The sequence below is a fragment of the Cuculus canorus genome, chromosome 2 (assembly GCF_017976375.1).
Source record: "Cuculus canorus isolate bCucCan1 chromosome 2, bCucCan1.pri, whole genome shotgun sequence".
Classification (NCBI taxonomy): Eukaryota; Metazoa; Chordata; class Aves; order Cuculiformes; family Cuculidae; genus Cuculus; species Cuculus canorus.
In genome coordinates, this window is record NC_071402.1 from 89,517,798 (window position 1) to 89,536,634 (window position 18,837).

The 18,837-nt window shown below is 40.5% G+C and overlaps 1 long non-coding RNA gene across 1 annotated transcript in view; it reads right to left on the reverse strand.

Moving 5' to 3' along the window:
• Positions 1-1,918: 1,918 nt before the first annotated feature.
• The window catches only part of LOC128851355 (uncharacterized), a 47,187-nt gene continuing 30,268 nt past the window's right edge, over positions 1,919-18,837 (reverse strand). The window contains exons 2-3 of the long non-coding RNA XR_008448715.1: positions 3,334-3,457; positions 1,919-2,176 (exon numbers count right to left, since the gene is read on the reverse strand). This is a non-coding gene — a long non-coding RNA (uncharacterized LOC128851355). The remainder of the gene's footprint in view (positions 2,177-3,333; positions 3,458-18,837) is intronic.

Sequence of the window (18,837 nt, forward strand, 5' to 3'; positions counted from 1 at the left end):
AAGGAATCCTGTACTGCAGAGTTGCAATTATGACAATGCAATAAACCAAACCTACTCAGAACAAAGACTGATTAATAAATTCACCTATTGGAATGTGGACTGTTTATATAATGGAGGAATGCACAATGCACTCATCAGATCACAGAATAATTTAGGCTGGAAGGGATCAGGAGGTCTCTAGTCCTACCTCCTCTTAAATATGATCAGTTATGGGGTCAGATCAGGATGTGCAGGGTTTTATCCAGGTGTTATAGGGGATACTTTCAGTTCAGGAGGGCCAGGTGAATACTGTGAGAGCTGGATGTGGGGCAAGATAAACAGGAAGAAAGAGGAATGAATTGAAGATTGTAAAAGGGGCTAAGCCACTTGGGGAATAGGCAGAAAAGCCTATACTTAATTCACTGCACTCTCCTCCAGTCTTGATTGAACCACACACCCGACTTTCACTATTTTTCAGATGTAAGCAAAACGTTAGCAAAACTTAGTGGCAAGATGTTCTGTTCCTCTCTGATGCCGTTCAAAGAGAAGATGGCAACCTTCAGTCATTTACTCTGCCAGCAGAGGTCTGTACCCCATATTTGGGGAAGATGCAGCAGGGGAAGGGTTCCCAACCCCCATCTGCTAAGAGTGTATGATGGGGAGTGTGGGTGGATTCATTTATTATCCTAAAACCAGAAAATTATTTGTATACTCATTACTGGTACAGATCATAGATACTGCAAAGTCAAGCAATCTGATGTTGGTAAACGCTGTAACTAAGATTTCTTGGGCAATGTTGATTTGTGCCCCAAATCCTGTATACATACATTCTGATGCAACATTTAATTAAAAGTGCATTATGATTCAACCTACAATTACATGATTACATACATTTTCTCTTGTAGATCCCCTGCCTTATTCAGCAAAAAAAAAACCCCAAACATGGCCACTCAAGAAGCCCTGACTCTCAGCAGGATTTAGGCACTTAAAATATCTTTGAGAATCTGGATTTTAATGAGGAGAAATTCAATATTTTATTTTCTCCCTGTTCAGTATGGAGCCCCATGACTTATTTAATGCATTGTCTTCAAACCCTTCTCTCAAGAAATAATGGTTAATGTCCTCATGGTATTTTTTATAATATTCCCCTATGTAGTATCCAAGTGTTTCACAAATATTATTGAATTTATTTTCACAGCATCTTGGTAAGGGGAAGGCTTATTACCTTCTTTTTATATTGGGAAACTCAGAGGCAGGTAGGTTAAAGCAAAATCCTAAATTCTGGGTACTTTCAGCTCCCAGCAGTTTAGCATTCTTGAACATGGTGTAGCATTTTGTAATTTCAAAGCACAGCTCCTGTTGGCAACTGTGAATGTGCAGTGCTTTTGTAAATCAGATTCCAGAGTCTCAAGGCATGCACTCACATAAAATGAGACAAATGCAACCGGAATAACATCTTATGGTGCTTTGAGGGAGAGACAGAAGCCTGACACCACTCCAGGGCAAAATGACGGAGTAGCTGGTGCAGCACTTGATGAATAAAGAATTAGAACTAAGTAAGGTAATTAGAGCCAGTTAACCTGGGTATGAGGAAAATAAACTTTGTCATACTACTTTTTTTTTTTTTAATGAGGTTATGAATTTGGTTAATGAAGACAATGGTACTGATATAGAATATTAGTGAATGTAAAGTAAGAAAGATAAACCCAGACTGGTTCTACCGTAGCTTGGTCCAAGTTGTGAACAGATGTACCCGATGTACATCATCTAGACACAGCTGTGCCATGGGAAGAATTTACCTCCATCTGCTGCTTGTGACCATTTCCTAGCAAGAAATTAGTTCCCCTTGTGAACTGCCTGCAGGCCAGTTCCCACAGCTGCTTCCTACTTTACAGTACAGTAAACCAGTGAAGTTTTCTTAGACCAAGAGCTTGTCCTGACAATTTTAATTGAGGTGAGCTTAGGAGCTTGTTCAGATACCTGTCAATAGCCAGCCAGCCGACTTTTTAAGTTATGAATTTAATTCCCAGGGGAAGAAGTGTCACCCTTCAATTCTTCTTCCAGTCTCCCAACTCATTTGTGATTCACCTACCTCTACAATTAATAAGGCAGTGTCGTATACAGAACAGCTTTCTTCGCAGTAAGGTGACCCACATGTGAAGCAGGTCTATCCTGTTCACTGAATAAGGCAAGCCCTCTGTGGAAGAAAACAGTACGTAGTCATGTAATTAAAGGCTTTTCTCACTGTACATACAAAAATACTATACATTTTATATATATGTGTGTGTGTTTGTATAGCACATAGACATTATGTAAACACACAGAGAGGCCAAATTAGATTTACACAAGTTATTATACCTTGTGTAATTTTTTACTTTCAAGTGCTTAATTTTTCATTCTTTGTGGTATTTTAATATACATATTTTTCTCTGTGTGTATACAGTAAAAAAATGCAAAAAGCTAATGAGTGCTTACACAAGACAAGTTCTACAGAGTGCTTAATTTTTAGACACAGATTGTTTGAATGCCTTAATGAATGTAGTGAAATCAAGTAGGAATTAAGTCAGTCCAGTGGCTTTTTTATTTTAAACAGATCTTCAAACACCAGAATTAAATAAATTAAATTAAATGAACAATTAAATTAAATAGGCTTTGAGCTGAATTCCTGTTTCAAAAGACCAAAGTCTCTAACAGCATTCAATTTACATTCCCTTGGTCATAAAATGGTAGCCGAACATATAATGTTGAAAAATCACTTAGTGCAAATACATGTGTATATTTTCTGCATGCTGCTCTGTGGCTGCTGACAGATTCTTAATAGAACTGTTGAGACTGGAATAGTAATACGTAGTTCAGGAGCAAGATTTTCACCTATAATCAAAATCACAACCTGCTACATGCAGATGCTTACTGTCACTTTTACTGCGTAACACAGTTTCTAGAGGGAAAGCAAAAGCTGAACAGCATCTAGGATATTCCTTATGGATTATTAGGGGAAAGGAATCAGAACACTGAGAGGGAATTCAGTGACTCAGAGTGCAGCCCTCAAACAGATAAATTATACCTCACACAGAGACTAACTGTGCAAGCATGTGTATTTGGTACAGAAAGTAACCAAACAAATGTAAGGATGAAAACTCAAAGCCTAATTGCCTCAAATATATGAATAACCAAGTTCTAATCTTGCATGACCTAACTGCAATACGTAAAAAAATGGAACCTGTAATCAAGAACCTTATTTGCACATGAAATATTTCCCTTTCATTGTTTTTTTCTTTACACCCGGGTAAGACAGATGCTCAATGGGAAGTGTTTGTTTACATGCCTGCTCTTATATTCTACATGCAGACTCACCTAGTGTCCAAACGGTTTTGATGTGAGTCCATGCTTACATGGGCTGGGATTGAGTTCTCAATCAGAGCTTGAGCCTCTTCTGTCCTTCAGTGCAGAGCCAAACTGGATGTTATCTGTGGAGAGACTGAGAAGGGGCAAAGCCTTAATTAAACCACATCCCATAGCCACGTGATGTTACCATATATACATTCATCTATTTACGATTTACTTTTCACTCACTGCTGGTTGCACCCCACAAGACTTGCCTGCAGTTCCACCAGATGATTGTTGTGTGTCCCTTCCAACTAAAATATTCGATTTTATTCTATTCCATTCCTTTCCCAATCACAGATAGAAATTACTGAGACACCCTGCACAGACCTTGCTAAATTTGATCTGCATCAGTGCTGCCCTGAATACTCTTCCATGGCCCATCCACAGGGAATATCTGCCACAGTGGCTCACATCCCAGCTCATGGTTCAAGAAGAGCATATTCTCTATTCTCTGTGTACAAAACAAGCATGACCATGCACATATGGTTTCAGAGGGGAATAAGTGCATTAATTGGTTCAAGTTGGAGAAAGTGCATGTTGATTTTGCTCAAGAAAATTATTATGAAACAAAACAACCGCCTTAAGAACAAAAGGGATAGAAAGAGGTTGGGAAAAAAAATCATAAAACAATATTTAATATTTTTGTTGTATTTTCTATCAACATTTGAAGATTTGAGAGATAAGAGGCTTGCACACATAGAGTTAAATAGTCTGTAGTTACGTAGAACCCAGGCCAGCTTGTGCAAATACAGTTCTGCAGTGCGGTCAGCCTGGCAGACTTTGTCTTTCCAGGCGTAACCACCGATTTATACCTTACCCCACAAAGGTCAAAACTCCCTTTCCAGTATGCTAGTAATGTTATCTTCAGCTGTTATCCCCTACCCTGGAAATACCAAACACTTCTTTCATAATGTTTTGGGGTTTTTTCCCCTGAATTTATGCAGCCTGAAATTAAGGAGTCTGTGGACTTCTGAAATTAAAAATAAAAAAAAAAACCCAAAACCAAACAAAACAAAAAAAAAACCAAACAGAAAAAAGGGAGTGAGGTGGGTCCCTTCATTCATCCAAAGGGCTCTGTATTTTACATCACTAGAGACCCAGTGCCTGCTGCATCTGAAATAAAAGTGGAAATTCTAGCTGATTTTGCTCTGGACTGTTAGGGCCTGGCCATCACATGGAGCTCACCAGGATGTTTGCTCAGTGTATCTGAGAAAAGGTGAGAGGCATCAACCATGCCAAGTGCACTGCATCAAATGACTCACTGCAGACTTGCCTCAGCCTTTTTCCTCTCTGTTGCCCAGTGAGGACACTCTGTCTGAGGAACCTTGAAAACAGAGAAGTCAGAAGACTAAAGTTCCTCAGCAGCTGGAGACATCTAGTTAGAAATTTTTACTAGGAAAGGAAAGCAGCCAGAAAATGAGAGGTTACACGTGGAGTGAGGAGAAATGCTACAAGTGAGGAGTTGGCTGGGAATAAACACCTGGCTGGGGGAGGTTTGGCTTTACAAAACAAAAAGAAAACACGCTTTTTAAAAAATGCAAACCAGCAAATTGTAAACCATACTGTGAAAAAACAAACCTAGTATAGGATGATGAGGAAAGGCAAATTAGACTTTCAGCCACATATGGCTTCTCTTTGTGTTTAAGAGATGAAAGAACAGAGGATCATTGACAAGCAGCGTTTACTGTGACCTTTCCCTGCTTTCCCATGCCACTCGTCTGGTCCATGGATGGTCAGCCAGCAGAACAGGCAATACCAATGGTGACATTCAGCAAGGACGGGGCTGTTTTTTTGCTGGCAAACCTGCATTTCTTTCTGAGCAAATACTCTTTTTGGACGTGCCTGAGGTTCAGTCATGTTCCTCAGGAAGCTGGGTAATGAGTGTAAACCGACTAGCATTTAAAAAAAAAAAGGTGTCTGTACTGGTCACTGTAGATTTAAATTGTTCACACTTGTGACCATGTAATGGGAGAACATCAAAGGTTTCCATCACTATCATGGCTGTTTGGAATGAGATAGGCAGTGAGCCAAAACCTACCTTGGCAAAGGCCTCCTGTGTCACACAGCTTAGTTATCCTGCCAACTGTCTTAGGCAGGACATTTCTTATCTGCAGTTCCTTTCCATAGACATGAAGTGTTCTTGGTCATTTGGATCTTCACAAAAGGCTCTGTATGGTCATTAGCTTTGATACTATTCCTGGATCTTATGCAGGAGGGAGGTTGTTAGGCTAGTTTCACAGCAGTGTTGACTTATTTGTGTTCTTCTTGTTCAGTGACAAACAGTGATTCTGAATAGGCAACCTTCATTGGCTCCAGCTTATTCTCATAAGCTTAGCTGGTTCAAGTGACGAACTGGTGCCCAGTTCAGCTTCTTCTCTGTGACACATTTTGGTGATCAAGAGGCGGGTGGTAAGAGATGAAGATGTATTTGTATAATTATGCAGCACTTCTCTGTTAACCTCTCTCAATTATTTTTAAAAGCGTGTTGCTATGGAAAAATGCTCCCAGAGTCAGTTATTTTCAAGTTTTCTTTTTAGATGCTTAAACCCATCCTTCCAGTATTTTCAGATTTGAGGACAAACCTTTACTCATTTAATGAACGTAGATGCAAGGTATGTTGTTCACTCTGCTGGGAATGAAACATTCTACCCACTGCTCTGAGATCTCCGAAGAAATCAGTGCAGTGAACATTATCCTATATTTAAAAAAGGGAAAAAAGATACATTGAATAAATTTTAAAGTTTAGGACATAGTTTCTTTTTCTCACTTTATTAGAAGCGGAAAAAGCAGGAATGGCACAAAGAAAATTATCACTTCTTTTAAAACCACAAATAGAGGAAGTCCAAGTCAGGCAATTTTAGAGGCTGATGTTTTCTTTAAGTGAATCTACCTAAAATTCCTGTGAGCTTTAAATCAGACTTTTCTTTTTCTTTTCATGCCATGAGAAGCAGACTCCTGAGCTGTGACTGACACTAGACATCTATATTCCTCCCATTTTTAGTGCTGGCTGCTACTATCATGGAAAAATTTAGTGTCAGCTTCACCTTTTTGCAAAACAGTCAGCATTTGGTTTGGCTGAACAAAAAATATTTTGGAATGGACCTCAATGACCTCCTGCAAATTGATAGCTGGCTTGCAACAGGCAAATCTGAGTCACCAGTTGCGTGGGGTCGAAAACCAGCCCATATATCTGTGGCATATCTTGCATTGCCAGAGTAATTGGTGTTACCCTAATTGGTGTTGTTCTCAAGTTTTAAAGTAGCTTTGAAGAGCCTCTGATTGGATTTTGACCAGATACTGTACGTAACAAAATCTCTGAGAGGAGGTGAATTTAGACATCTACTCTGTAAAGTTTGGGGTATTTGGGTTCTCCTGTTCTGTATGTGTTTTCCTGGGGATTTTCCAGTTCCTCAGAGGGAGGAAATTCTGAATTCCTCAAGATTCACATTTTTCTGGTGGATTTGATCCATCAGACCACTGAGGCAAACAAGTGATTCACTTTCTGTTATTAACACACCTACTCTTTGCAGGGTTTCTGACATGATTTTGACCACGTCCACAGTGCTTGCAACTTCCTTTTTAAATCCAGTCCAATATCACAGGGAAATTCAAGCTTTTCTGGGATAGGGGTGTAAGGGCTGTATGGCCAATTTGACTGGAAGTTTTAAGGTCTTTACTAAACTTCTGAACGCTCTTCAACCTCCCACATCAAGTGCAACACAATAAAGTTTTTGGGAAGTACACTGATTTGTTGTTGGCAGGCTGTTTTGCTGGGTAGAGGGGAACCAGCTGTGCAACACTGTACATTTCATGTCCCAAAGAGTAGCATCTCCTTGAAACATTTAAATAGGTTCTGTTTTCAGATTTTATCAATGTTTCCAAGAGTATCCCCAGGGTATACGCTTCTGTAACAGTTTCCTTGTGTGCCAAGTTCCCAGCTTACAGCCTTGTCTGACAGCCTGACCGCAAAGCCAGCAGAAGGCTGCAAGTTCAGAAGTTGCAACACAATATTATTCCAAATTATTGGTAAGTCTTAGCTTTAGCAGGAATAATACAGATCTTGTAACTACTTTCTATAATCTAGTGATTGCCCTGGAAGCATTCATGTTGTTACCCACACACAGCAGGCGCAGAATCACTTGCACTTTATTAGAAAGCGCTGTAATTTTACCCACCGCAGTTTAGTCCATTCTTTTTTTTGGAACTTCCCTTGTGGTTTTAAGAACTATGATTTCCATTATCTCATTTTAAACAAACGAGGTTGACTATTTGTTGTGACTCTTTGAAGCACCAAAGTCACAGGCAGCTGAACTTAAGGAGGTATTTTATTTTATCTGGTTTAGCATTTTTCCTTCTCCCCCTGCCCTGCTCCAAGGTAAAGCATAGTCCTTAATATTTCTACCATCTTCCTTTTTCTTCCTGTAATTCAGAAAATCTAATGTACCACTGACTTATTTTGTTCATGTTGAAGAATCTCATCTGTTTTGTGGGGATATACAAAAGCCCAGTGTCTTCAGAATTTTTCTGAAGCATTTTTTTCCCCCAAAAAACGATGGGGAGGAACAGAAGCAATGTAAAAGCTTTTTCTGGGCACTTAGTTATGAGTAATATACACCTGAAGTCTGTAGTTAGAGAAACAGAATCTGCTGTCACTGGTTTCTGAATAGCAGAATCTCTGCCGAAAAAAAAAGTCATTCCAGGGCACACAAAGAGAAAAGCCGTGTTTTGCAGAGCTATTGCTGTAGCAAAGCATAAATGATGAAGTACCTCAAAAAAACAGACAGGCAACTGGCATTTGATTGTAATCACTGGTGATGGAGTACATTTTGAGCAATATCCAATCTTTCTTGCCTTTCCAGCATCTAGTTCAAATGGGATATAGATGCATGAAGGCAGAAACCTAGAATACCTCTGTAGCCAATGCTAAGAGTTGGGCCTCTCCAGAAAGCAACGCAGAGCACAAATTGATATGTGCCTTAGATCAGTCGTTGCATGCCTATTTGCACTAATCCTTTTCAATCAGCCATGTTAGCATGGTTACCCTTAAAACATATGCTTTTCTTTTGTAGTCTTTAAACAGAAAGAATAGTGTGGCATTGAAGAATTTTTAAGGAAAAAGCATTTTAAAAAAATCTACAATATTCAGCTAGTATAAATTATTTTGTTGGCTTGCTGGCTTTACATGCACTATATTTTTTGTCAAAGCCTAGGACATGGCAAGGTAGAAAAATCCTGTCCCTTAGCTATTGATTGTACTGGAAAAGTAACTTCTTTTGTTTCCTCCAAAGTGAACCCCTGAAAGACCTCGATGGCAGAATGAGGTGACACCTTTCAAACTTTGTGTCTTGGCACAGTGAGACGTGGGTAAGGATCTGCAAAACTGAGCCCTGGCAAAGCAGGATTCTCAGTGCACCATTCTCCCGTGCTCTCTTTGGTGAGATGAGGGCTCCCACCGAGCCGCAGGAGAGCTGAGCAAATGCAGGGTCCTTTTGTCTGACCTTGGACCTGCGGGGAGTAGAGGGGCCACATGTGCTTGCTCAGGGATGCAGTGCAGGAGGAGATGAAACAGCAAGAAGAGATTTGTTTGAGCACAGACATGGTGACCTCTTCCAGCTTTTTACTTTTTTTTCAAATTTTTCACTTTTTTTCACTTCCCCTCCACACCTTGTTCACTTTTTAGGGAGAGGTGAGAAGAACCAGTATATGCCCTGGAGATCTTCATCTTGGTCTGTGCTACTAAGACCCAGCTGATACCCTGGGGAGAAGTGATCTGCCTGAAATCACTCTGAGTCTCTACTCTTTCAGGCCTGAAGAGAACAAGTTTTTAAGGGTCTCTGGAGAGAGTGTGAAAAACAACATTCAACTATTTAACCATATGTCCTTCCTGATAGTAGCGGAAAAGGCTATGTCTACCTTCTGCTCACAGGGACATTATAGCCATGAATCTTCAGTCCGTCCCTATATACAGCACCGGAAGAGAAAATCTGCTGGAAGAACTTGACTCTCCACCAGGGTCCACATAAAAAAAACCCAAACCCAAAAAGAAAAACAAACAACAAACAAAACCCTTGCTCCTACTTCCAGATAACGGCTAGATGGTAATTAATAGGATGAAACTGTAAAATCCTGCTTGGGACTTGATCCAAAAATGATTCAATAATACCATGCATTCTACTGGGTGTACATGGCATGCAGATATTCAACACACTGGTTTTCTTCCAGGCATCTGTAACCATTTTTTTTTCCCTGAGAGGGGAAACAATAGTATCTATTGACTAAAATTCTCCATCACAATTTTATCATCTAATCCCCAAGACCAAACCAATTACTTTCCCTTTTCCTTTGATATCCAATGCCTCCCAGCTGGGTCACAGATTAGCAGACACGGTCGCTAAATTTAGTAGAATTGGTGCGCATAAGTACTAATTAAAATAGTCACGACAGCCACACACTTCACCAGTGATGCCTTCCAGGCATCCCTGGAAAAGAAAATGTGTGAATTCACAAGCTTTTCAAGGAACTGTGCTGGGTGCAGAGGCCTGCTGACTGTAATCCCCAATTTAGCTTCATAGGATGAAGCAGCACTTCCTTGGTGTTGTCTTATCTGTGAGGTTCAGTGCCAACCTGTAGGGGATCAGGGCATTCACAGCCTGGAAACAGAGCTGCACTCACTTGTCCCAAAGGGGAGGTAGCAAGGCACTTGTATTTTCTGCTACCTGCATGTATGTTTGGTGTATCCCAGACCACCTCTTTTCTTTGGGACTCACATCTAAAAGCATTGTTCTGCACTGCAGCAAAAATAGTATCAGGCATGGTGTTATCTAGCAGCCCTTGCCTCTTCCTTTCCAACGTGCTCAGTATGCAAACTAAAAAGATAATTTCTTTTTCTTTTTTTTTTTTTTTTTTTACTTCTCATTAAAAGATGGTATAAATGAAAATATTCTCAGTAATTTCTACCCTCATTTGTGCAAGAGCAATGACATTCCCTTCAAATGATGCCTTTCAGTGACACCATGGAAACCTCAGGATTTTTAAAAGATTTGTACAGCATAATTCACTGCAAATTGCAGAACAATTCTGCTGGTATGCCAGGGAAGAGAAAGCTTTTTCTCCTTGAATGAGAAAGCAAAGATCTTAAAACAAGTAACTGCAACAAACAAAATCCTTAGCTTGGAGCTGTACTCACTTGAAGTGAAATTTATGCCTCATAATGTTCTACCACAAAATGTACCAATTAAGTCCTGGTTGAGTCCTCAAATAGGTTTTCAAGATGCATATGTTTTCTGCTGATCCTCTCCACGGGTGTGAAATACGCTCCAAATTCTATTTGTTTGCTGAAACTAAGAGAAAGCCAGCAAGGTTTCCCACGGGTCCCAAGCTTACGCTTTCACAGCTCACTCAAGCTGTTGGTATTTTGTTGAATAATTAAGGATTGGGTATAAATGTATTATGGAATTTTAGTTTGAATGCATTATTGGGATTTTAATGTACTGAGTAGCTGTATGCAGCTGTGTGTTGTAATTGTATGCCTGTGTTAAACTTCCCGATTTATCAGGTGCCTTTGCAACATGCAAAGCAAACCAGCACATGCTACATGATCCTTTTAGACAACTCATACTATGCTGTCAGCAAGAGCAGAAACGGACTTTTAAGCAGCTGGTGGCACCAGCCAACTGCAATATGGTGGAGATACCATTGAAACAGATGAGATAAAAACTATGAGAGTAGACACAGCAGGAATGTCTCCACCAGCCAAGTGGTATTTCATGCAATTGTATGAGTGAGCTTTTACTGTTTGCTTGAAACTTAAGGCATTTAAATTGAACAATAAGCACATCTTATCACTTCAGCACAAGTTAACTCATAGCTTAAGCACAATAGATTATGCTTTGAATATTGCTGTCATCTTCCTTCTGCTTACTGGGGAGAGGGAAAAAAGCCCCATGTAACCCTTTGGATTTGAAATCAAGTCAAAATCAAGATAAAAAGTAGATCCAGTAGTAGGGCTAGCCCTAAATCTCTGTTGTACAACAAAAGTATTTTTATGAACTCACTTTTCTGAATAGCACATGAAAATATTTTTTCTAAGGTAGAGCAGAAAAACCATGTCCCTGTTTTCCGTTCTTTCAAGTTAGCAGTTAGCACCACTATGTCGCACACTTAATAGAATTTAAATCTTCAGTAACTGAATGCTAGTACTTTTTAAACAAATGTTGGCTCTTTTGTCCCATGATGCAAAGCCCATTGTGGCAGACCCTTTGACTTCTAACTCACCCCAGTTTTTACCATCCTTACATAAGATTGGGCTTTAGTTTTGCCAAAGCTGTCTTCTGAGCATGTGGCAGGAAGCTAGAGAACAGTTAGGTGACATTCATTTTCGGACACAGGGAGCAATTGAAGGTGTGAAATTTCAAGGTTAAAAAACATGGATAAATTACCATTCAGCAAAACGCATGCAAAGGGATCTTGCTTTACTAGGCCATACATGTCACTACCAAAAACCCCTTAACTGCTCTGCCCTCCTTACTATTATGTGTTACATGGACCGCAAATTTCATTCAACGATCATAAATCTACATTCAAGGACTAATCTTTACAGCATGTTGTGTCATATATCCCCCAGGGTCATTTCACAGAGGGAGTGGTGGGGGAGGCACAGCAAACAACAATTTGCAAAGGTCCCACACCATGATGGTGCCAAGTCTGGCATGAGGATCCAAGGATCCCAGCCATCAGTACCAGGGATGTGAAGCACACCAGACAAATCTCTTCTCACCCGTGTGTCTTCTTTAACTGCATTTTCCTTCTGTAACTGGTGTGGTGACTGTAGACATGTGAAACTCCAGTAAAATACACTGAGAATACAGATTGTTCTGTATTGTCCATTTTTGTAAGCCCAGTAGTGAGTCTCTAAGAGACAGCCAAGAGAGCCCAATTGCTCCATCCAAGCAACCTCGAAGGTTGACCAGTTCGATCACCAGTTGTGTGCAGCTGGAAAGACGGCCAAAAATGAACTAGGGTTCTGAAGTGTTACTATGAAAATATCAAATTCAATTAGTTTTTTGATACTATTTATTCTGTCAGTCTTCCAGTTCCCTACTGGAGGTCTGACAAGTAATCCCTTCCTCCTGCAGTGCTGATCCTAGAAAGAAAGTCCTTGATCATGGCTGGGTAAAAAAACACTGGACAGCAATTACTTCTCAGAATATGAGCACTCCTTTTTATATTGACTATAGCGGTCATTTAGGAATGACACAGTTTGGTTCCTCTAACAGACATGATGCCACCTCTGGCAGCTTTTTTCATTGGGCCAAGCCCCACTTGTGTCAAGCAGTGCATTTGAAGTGACCTACGGGATAAGGAACTGACATCCCTAAGGGGGTTAGATCGGGGATTTAGGGTGGGAATGGAAATCTATATCAGCCCTTCTCCAAAGTAGCAAGGGGGCCAACCCATTAAGCAGCCTTGAATTTTAGATTTAAGTTTCAGCAGTGCTTTTAACAGCCTTATTATTCACAGAAAAACAGCATAGGGCAAGTATGCTGCTCTGCCAAATAAAGTTTTTTCCACCACAGGGCACATACTCCATGGCAGGCATGCCTGTTCTTACAGTAATTACATCAATATGATGTTTCACCTCAGTCAGCTGCATCTGAGGTTGCCATTCATTCCCCCTCCCAAGTCACACACACACATGGGATCTGCCATTTGCATGCACAGTGGTAGGTAATCTCCTATCTTTCCTATGTCTTAGTGGCTCAGAGCTTCATCATAACTGCTATTTGCAGACATGTGGTAGAATAAGACCACTTTTTTTTTTTTTTTCTCTAAGATAAATTCTTGTTTTAAAATTCCAGCTGTCTAAGCCAAACTGCCACAAATTAGAGCACACCATGGCTTGCTCTTCTACAGAAACAATTCTGTAATATCTGGCAATATCTCTGTGATAGACAAATGCATAGGAGCTTCCTTGCCTGTACGTGCTGGATAGTCACAAAAAGCCAGAAGCTGCTATGCCACAGAGCAAGTACTGCAATGATATTTAAAGGATCCTCAACATCCTTGAACTCAAAAAGATGGAGTTTCTAACTTCCCTTGACAGCATCCAATCTAAGTGCAGTTAAAAATATAGCCAGTGAGTTTTCAAGCTCAAGGTAATGCAGTGGCAGCAATTTAAGGTTTGTGCTTTGTACACAGAAGTTGCACACTGAGCAGTTTCAGGTTTTAGTTCTGAAGGTAGAACTGTGAGATTTATAGGAGATGAGAAAAGTGATTTTGATCCACTGTCCTTTTCTGCAACTAGTGCCTTTGCTCTTCACGCCATTGCTCTTGATTAACACTCGTGGCATGAGGAGTCTGGGAATAGCATAGATGCTGCACTAGCACCACCCTCATCAGAGCTCAGAGTGGTTCACTTTCAAACACAAAAATGAGGTCAGAAACCTGGTTGAGTCCTCCCCAAGGCCTTTTCACTCAATCAGATAGTAGTCATTCTCCAAATTCCTCACCAGGCTTCCTATAGGCAGGAAGCATGGTTGCCTATTGCCTCATGGCTCTCGGGGAGCACAAGTGGGGCTACAGAACCTGCTGTGTTGTCTCTTGCCACCTGAAATGGCTGCACCATCACCCTGTCTCCCAAAGCATACCCTGTGTGCTCCACTTGCATATATAATTTACCACACACCTTGATGGTACAATATTTACTTTGAATGCTCTTTGATGTGTAAGCCAGTGTTGACAGTAGGTCCACAGACGGCAGAATTATAGATGCCTATTTTTTCCATGTGGATTCTCTGACGAAAGGGATCAGTACGCTAGCCTGTCCCACAGTAAGTGTGTTAAAACAATCATTTTTGCTTATCTATCATCTATTTCCTTAAAATTTATTGAAATTTAGTAACATTGATATCTCAAGTAACTCTATCAAGCTAGAATTAAATTTGCCAATAAATTCAGGAATAATTTTGTAGGAAGGTGGACAGACAACATGACTGTACAAGATTTTCTTATCGTAAAAATCAGGCTACAAACCCCACAAATGAATACAACAATGACAGCAAAGGCAATCTCCCTCTCCCCTAGGTCTGTAAGCAACTACATTCTTCCTTTTGATAAAGAAAAGCACTGTTTTTCCCAAAGGAAAGGAAGAAAACACAATGCGAAAAGCAGCCTGCATAGGAAGTATTACTAGCAGGCTTTAAAAAAGCATACCAATTCCAAGTTCTTTCTCTCACCTTTAAAAAACCCTTTTTTCTCTCAGGGATAACTCACAATACTGAACAAAAGCCCTCAGCAAGGTGTGCTTATACTGGACTGGATGCTAACAGACAACTCCAAGAGGCAGCGCAGCCCTCAAAGGCTTATAGTCAAAACGGGTTTGCTGGTTTGAGGGCTTTGAAGATGAAAAACCATTGACCATGTAAGGATAAGTGTAATCCATTCAGGAGCATGAACTTCAATATGGAGTGCTTTTGGCCATTCAGTGCCTGTGACTTGCTCCTGATGGGGAGAAGGAGTAGCCAACTGGCAGCATAAAAACCTGTCTGAAGCAGGAAGCTTATACAGGAGCCTATGGCCAGCCTGGGATGCTACACAATGGATGATGGAGACACCATGGCAAATGACAATTATTTTGTAAATTATGCTCTCCCTTGCCAGCAAACTTGATAATAGTAGTAAAAATAATCCTGTATGGGAAACTTTTGTGTACCAGGGAAGAGGAATAGGAGAGTAAATGTAAAAGTAACTAGTGGAGAAATGCAGTGATGTATAACCTACTATAATCTCCTTGTTTGCACCCTTGTGGCACACATGAAAGTGACTTCTCTATTACAGCCCTTGGTCCTGTCCTATCATTTGTGCCTGTCTTGCTCTACTTTGCTGCTTTCTATAACAGTCAGATCCCATTTTGCCAGCTAAACTGCTGTGCTCTGCAGTGGGCATTTCTGAAACAGAGGGGTCTAACTGTGGCCAGTAACTCCAGCAGTACTCAGAATAAAGCAAGTGGTTTTGTAAAAATCTGGCAATTTGGGATACCAGTGTTCCAGTAAACAAGGCTGAAGGATAATTGTTTTTTTCCCAGCCTTTTGAAAGGTTTAAGCATTGTACCCTTCTCCTCAAACATTTACTTACAGCTATGTGAAGCTGAGAGCCAGAGGCTGCATTTTGAGAACAAGCAGCTCAATTAAACCAATGCAGTCATAACTGTGATCCTTAATGGACAGAGGTGGGCCAACATGTCATGCAAGGAGCTTGGTAAGAAACAAGGGAAACTCTTTTGGTCTGTACCCCTCACTAGGCAACCTGCTCATGTCCTTGTGACCACGGGTAGCGCAAGCAGCATAAGCACGTGTACTGCTGCCACCCAACACATGCTGATGCTGACCACATCCCTTCTCCCAGGAGGCTGAGATTTTGGGGTGCAATACCACATACCAGCCCATTACTTAATTACAGTGATTACTCTGGGATGCATAATTCCCCACAGCTAAGAAAGCTGTTCCATAGCTCCCTTGCCTCCAGCGATCTCATAAATGTAGCCCTGGGGTGAGACAGCAGCTCACGTTTACCAACTTCCTACGCTAGAAAAGTTTTGAAATCTCAAAATCAAGTTTCTGCTATTTATACGAGCTGAGCTTTGGTTTTCCTCTCTCACTTCTGACATTCTCTACTTCTGGTTGGGATAAGCCAGAAAAAAGCAACAACAGGAAGAAAACTGTGCAGAGATGAACCTCAGCAATGTAATCTTTCTACGTCAGTGAAAACTTACCCACCTCTTTTGTTATTTGGGTAATAAACCCTTTGCAAGGCTTACGCTACCTGGCAACCACCAATGAAACAAGAGTTTCTGCTGGCTCTGGACAATGCTCTGCTTTGTGCCAGTCTGCAGACCAGTATGAGCTCAGCATCCTAATCTGTTTTAGGTGAGGACTCCATCAGCCCGTCCTTTTGCTTGCCTTATTAAAACCCACAGGCACGGATCTTGTGAACTGAGCCCTACTGTGCAAAATTTGGGCAGGCTACCAAGCTTATCATGCTCGTAATTTCTCACCTGTGCTGGATCCTGAATACTGCATGAGCCTTCCTCAGGTAGATTTTGGCCTGTGAATGCTACACTGTAAACTGAGAAGCTACAGAGAAGCAGTATTGCTTTCATGTTCTTCCTTCATCCCACAGTTAATAAATATTAAACTTACTGACACTATGAGACAGAAACCAGGGAGGGGCTGATAACCTGTAAGTATTCATATCAGCACAAATGAAGTTATAATTCTGGCTATCTAAATGCATCTGTCTGTATGCAGAAGTCTGGAACTATAGTTATCTACTAGATCTTAATGAGACCAAAGGTTAATAATGCTGTGATGTTAAAATTCTCCACAGTTTTGCAACTTATGTCATATGTTTGGCCATAGTTTGACTCAAACCGTGCAATTTCCTTATTTACCGAAGTATTTTCAAATTACAGAAATAAAAGTCTGTGAATAAAAGCACTATGAGAAGAGAAAACAAGCTTGGTATTTCTGAGATTATCTTAACCTTTTATATTGGTACGGATTTTATTTCAAATATAATCATTTAGGTCTTCTAGTGATCTAGTGATCTACTTCTGCTCCTAACTCCCCCAAGCACACACCACGGTTAGACCAAAACTGTACATTTCTAAGTCAAGTCCTAAGACTCTCCATGGAGCAGTAAAGACTGCCAGATGGGCAGGAGACTAAATTCTCATTTTTTTTCCACTCTCCAAATTTGTTTTTTAGTCCCTAGCTTACAGATAAATTAGGGAAAATAGACACATTTTTCAAACACAGACAGGTCAGCAAAGATTTATGCTCAATCTCCAGCTTCAGTCAAGAGGAAACAAGAAGGATTCATAAGAAATAAGATGAAGATAAATGCCAAAAATATGTCATAATGTTGTAAGATGAATGAATGGACTGGCCTCATGCAGCAGCATGTTCAGTGCTGTTTATCTTAAAAAAAAATGGCTGTTGAATAACTAAAAGTTTCTTAGAAGGCAATAAGAGGGGCAGTTGAACAGCTAGAAAGGCTCAGGTTAAAGTTATTAAATCCTCCAAGTTTCTTGCTCTAAAGAGGAGCTAGAAATGGGAGATGACACAGTACAATAAATAATGAATGATTAAAGGTGTAGAAATTCTATTCTCCGGAAATAGCAACACAACAGCAAGCGGACAGCTGGTGGCTCTAAACTGATGGCTACAAAAGTATGAGAGAGGGTGAGCACTTCATGAATAGCAGGGAGATCTGTGCTCCAGGATGCTGGTGAGCACAGCAGAATTCAGAGACAGACTGGACAATTTACGTGGCTATTCAGAATAAGGTTATAAGTAATGATGCAAATTTAAGAAAAGAGCTTAAATGTTAGGCTTCAGGCCTTAAGATAGTCTGCAGTTACTGTAGATTAGGATGAGATTGAGATAGGGAGTGTTATTGAACAGGACTCTCACACATCCTTCCACATGGTCACCCTTAGGGAGAGGATGCTGGAACACACGGGTGCACCTTCCGTTTCAGGTAAGAGTTTTTGCAATGACATGACCCTTGCAGTTCAGCTGCACACTAGTGGGCCTCTAAGGGTTTGCTTTGGAGATTAGACCATTATTTAAGGTACCTGCCCTGAATATTTTTGGTTTCTATTAATATTTGTGTGACGACATTCTGGAAGCAATTTAACACCTTCAGCATTTTCTCCCTAGTTAATTTGTGGACACTTATTTGATTTGTGGGATTTGGATTCTGAATGTAAGGTAGCTTTCTTGTTCACTGATAGTACCAAGATTGAAGCACAACTATCCATCTGAGATTGCTCTAGCTGCCATGGCAGCACAACGAGAAGCTGTTGGCTTTGCCTTGCCCTTCTAACAGCGTTGGGGTTTTCTTCCCAGAGGAGCAATAATCCACTCCTGAAGGTGTTCTGCAAGGGACCTGGTAACATACCACTGAGCTGCTCTACATGGGCTACTTCTACACAGGCACGCTCAGCTCATCTCCTACCTCACCTCTGAAAACAGCATTCTGTGCTGCTTGGTTAATGCAACAGTAGTCTGTGTATCAACTGTCTCCATTAGAAAACAATTAAGCCCTGATCTCTTTTCTTTTATCTTTATGATCTCTGATGGGGGAAGAGTTATTCAGTCAATTAGCTGTTGATGCTGCACCAGCAGCTTTTTACTTGAAATTCCAGATAGGCAATCAAGCCAGATTTTATTATTGTTAATCAATAAGTCTCAGAGTACAATGTCACAGAAACCCATGTTCCCTCAGAAGTATCTATAATAACACTGGTTGAGCTAAAATAAGAGTTCCCGTAGATTTAATGAGACACCTTGAAAGTAATTGCATTATACTCCAAATATCACTATTTCAAGCTCCACAGCGAATGAGGGACTGTTAACTGAATACCTACTGAGGATGATAGTTATAATCAGGAGAAAGCTGAATAAGGCC